General features: G+C 33.7%; 1 non-coding gene across 1 annotated transcript; it reads right to left on the reverse strand.

Moving 5' to 3' along the window:
- Positions 1-3,074: 3,074 nt before the first annotated feature.
- TRNAY-GUA (transfer RNA tyrosine (anticodon GUA)) lies at positions 3,075-3,146 on the reverse strand. The gene has a single exon. It is a non-coding gene; the product is annotated as a tRNA-Tyr (tRNA).
- Positions 3,147-4,246: the final 1,100 nt, after the last annotated feature.

A 4,246-nucleotide genomic window follows, 5' to 3' on the forward strand; every position in this document is an offset into this window, starting at 1 on the left:
TTAGACCTTAAAAAAAGAGAAGCAGTCAGAACACAAAAATAAATATAAAGTTACTGGAAAGCATACATAAAAAGAAAGAAACTCTAGATAAAAATTTTACCATATCCATTTTATTTCTAGAGAATGTCAAAGTTATAAAAGCATACTATTCCACCTACAGCAGATGATTAAGAAAATGTCAGATTACCTATATGTTTTGCTTTCTGACCTTCTCATAACAATTGTCTGAGAATATCAATACTGTGCTTGTTTTCATTTTCCTTATAGTCACATGCTATATAATATAGCACATTATATGTAGTAGCATTTAAGGGAGAATAATAGCTCCAAATCTGAATTTAGTAAACATAGGCACCTTGTTTATTAAATATTATTGTTCTGAGTGATACTCTTAAGCTGCTTCAAATTAGGTTTTCTTTCAACTAAATTATTATTACAGTTATCTATCCTAATGATTTTATGAAGTTGATTTCACAATGAGTATCATATAATTAACTGATAAGTAATTAACAAATGAAATTGTGTGTGTGTACATATATATACATATATATATAGAGAGAAAGTGAGAGAGAGTAATAAAGCCGAATTATATGGTCATACTGACAAAAGTTGACATCTTTTGGGGCATACAGTCTTTAGTGGCCATTAAGTGAAAGTCTGGCATTTGATAAAAAAGTGAATCCTGATTTAATTTTGGCAGGAACATTTTCTCAGGTTGAAGGGTTGTGACAAAAGAAATGTCATCAAAAAGATTTTTCCCTTTATAAAGGTTTGTCTCAGGTCTAGGTGACAGATAAACCATTCAAATATTCTCTAGCTTAAGTTGATAATTTTATCATATCCTTCACATCTCTATGACCTTTATAATCATGGAATATTAAGCCATACTTTTGCCAATAAGCACTTAACCCTTGGTTCATGCAAAACAGACTCAGGAATACTATTAGTGCTAATGCAGTCATCTAACAATCAGCTATATTTGCTGTCAGAAAAACTACAGAATTGTTTTAGCAGTATCTGCTTATGTTTTGGGGTAATTAATCATTCACACGTAAAAACAACAGAGAGAGATGAGTAAGAGATAATGACAAGGAAACAGGAAGCTTCTGTCTTGTTGTACCAAAATACTTTATATCAACTGATAAATCTGGTGGGAAATACAAGTCTGCTGAAGAGATCTAATTCAAAAGATATTTTAAAAATTTCATTACATCTGAAATGTGGATTAATAAACTGATGAAGTAAAAAAAGAGAAAGAAATATTGGTGAAAATGGAGCAATAGTAATGTTAATAAAGAGATCATTCTATTCACCAGAATTCCAGCAATAAACAGACAGGATGGGGGAGTGTGTAGTTGAATTCTACATGGGAAACTTGGACTGAGATAACTGTGATCTGACATTTAAAAATTTTTTTCTTTGACAACATTCTTTTTTATCTCATTTTCCCCTCTCTATGAAAGCTGACATTTTTCTATTTCTTGCATTCATACATCTCCACACACACACACCACTGAGTCACCAGGGAAGCCCATATATATATATATATATAATGGATAAAATGAACGACTGTACAATCAAATCTTACCAGTGATATTCATTTATTTCCCATGTTATTTTCTAGTTCAATCTTAAAATATATTATGTTTCTTTATAGTTAGATTGGCCAAGTCATACTTTAGTCATTTCTTAGTTCTTTTTTCTTAGTAAAACTATAGTAGCAGAATTTTACTGCAATTCTTAGCATAAGGCACAATGGATGCACAATGGATGTTATTACCTGTGTGTTTCTATGCATGTGAGTGTGTGTCATGTGAACCTTCAAGGAATATCATCAGAAAAATGGAATTACATAGAGTTTAAAGCAAATACTTCTTGAATTTGAATACTAACTTCATATCACAACTAATTTTAATATGTGGCAAGTTAGTTAATCTTCCCATGTATCAATTGATGCTTTTGAACCATGGTGCTGGAGAAGACTCTTGAGAGTCCCTTGGACTGCGAGGAGATCAAGCCAGTTAATCCTAGAGGAAATCAGCCCTGAATATTCATTGGAAGGACTGATGCTGAAGCTGAAACTCCAATACTTTGGCCACCTGATGCGAAGAACTGACTCACTGGAAAAGACCCTGATGTTGGGAAAGATTGAAGGCAGGAGGAGAAGGGGATGACAGAGGCTGATATGGTTGAATGGCGTCACTGACTCAATGGACATGAATTTGAGTAAGCTCTGGGAGTTGGTGATGGACAGGGAGGCCTGGCATGCTGCAGTCCATGGGGTTGCAGAGTCGGGCACAACTGAGCAACTGAACAGAACTGAACTGATGTATCAGTTTTCTCATCTCAAAATGAACTATCGTACTTTTCCCATAAGTTTATCATGAGGCTTAAACTGTTAATTAACTAACTAAACTAACTGAATTAATGATTTAATATTTATAGAATACTTTGAAAGTTACTGGAACACAGTAATTTTATATAAGTGACTCTTAAGAAAAAGTTGAAAGTATTTCTGGATATCTTTTCCCTAGTGGATCATTTAAGCATCTGCTCTTAAGTTCCAAAGAGTTGAGGAAAAAGAAATTGAATGAACATTTAAGTATATTCACAAGTTTTTGGCAAGAAATTAATTAACTTTATGGGATGAAATTAAGGGAAAGCAAAAATGAGAGTGGAAGCAAACATTCATGGTGGTTTTCATTAAGCCTGAATGGTGCTGAATTTTATTTACAAATTCTTAGGGGCTGAGCAACTGAAGATAAAACCCAGATATAAGATAGGAAGATAAAACAAGATAGAGGTACTTCACTGGTAGTACAGTGGATAAGAATCTGTCTGCCAGTGCAGGGTACACGGGTTTGAACCTGTGTGGCAACTACTGAGCCCATGTGCTGCCGCCACTGAAGCTCACATGCCTAGAGCCTGTGCTCCACAACAAGATAAAGTGACGTGGCTCAGTCATGTCTTACTCTTTGCGACCCCATGGACTGTAGCTCACCAGGCTTCTCCATTCATGGGATTTTCCAGGCAAGAATACTGGTGTGGTTTGCCATTTCCTTCTCCAGGTGACCTTCCCAACCCAGGGATCGAACCTGGGTCTCCTACATTACAGGCAGACGCTTTACCCTCTGAGCCACCAGGGACAACAAGAAAAACCACCACAGTGAGAAACCCATGCGGCGCAATGAAGAGCAGCTTCCACTTGCTGAACTAGAGAAAGCCCGTGTACAGTAATGAAGACCTAACACACCCCCCCACCCAAATAAACAACAATAGAGTCTAAAATAAAATAAGAGGTCGAAAAAAAGACGGCTCCCAACATCATAGGTAATAATGAAATAAATAATCCTTCTTAACATAACAACAACAGAATATGAGACAGGATGAAAATCCATAAGTCAGGCACATGTTGTTTATAAGGAATATTTAAAACATAAACATGATAAAAAAGTAAATGATATATTACCAAAAAATAAAGGGGGTTATTATTGCTGAAAAGGTCAATGGGTTAAGTAGTAAACAATTCCAAACATATATGCAAATCGTGACATATGCTAAAACATGTACATGCTACTGAAACTACCAGGAGAAACTGAAAAATTAATAGTGGAAGTAGGGAAAAATTTTTTTCTATATATTTGGTTCATATCTGAATACTTCCATTGGAATGTAAACTCCATAAGGTAGGGATCTTTTTTCTTCTTGGTTTGCTTTATAGCTAGTGCATATTTGGTATTTAAAACAGTGCCAGGTATAGGATAGGCATTCAAAATATATTTGGTGCATTGATCAGTTAATAAAAAAGAGTAGCAAGTCAAAACCTGCTGAAAAAGAAAGCAGCGGTTCCAGATGGTTTAATTAACAAGTTAAAAGAACTATCAAGGAGGGATAAATTTGAATTTGATTAAAAAAAAAAAACTATTCTAGAAAAAAGAAAAAGAATATACAGAATATTCACTATAATAAATATAAGGATTTTATAATTACTGAAAAAATACTTCCAAAAATTTTAAAACTGATAAGTATTTCCTAAATAACTACTTGAAAACAAGGACATAATTTTAAAAAATCATGCCTATAAAGGAAAAAAAATACTATTTCATAGAAGCAAGCATATAATTAAATCTAACATTCTTTTAGGAAAAATGCTCATTAAAATTAGAAACAGAGGAAATTTCCTTGAATTAAATAGGGTATTTTTAAATAACGTTTAAAATATGTTGAAACAAAAGTTATTCCATTT

Source organism: Moschus berezovskii, chromosome 12, assembly GCF_049115385.1.
Source record: "Moschus berezovskii isolate FMDL1 chromosome 12, NW_MosBer_1.0, whole genome shotgun sequence".
Lineage (NCBI taxonomy): Eukaryota > Metazoa > Chordata > Mammalia > Artiodactyla > Moschidae > Moschus > Moschus berezovskii.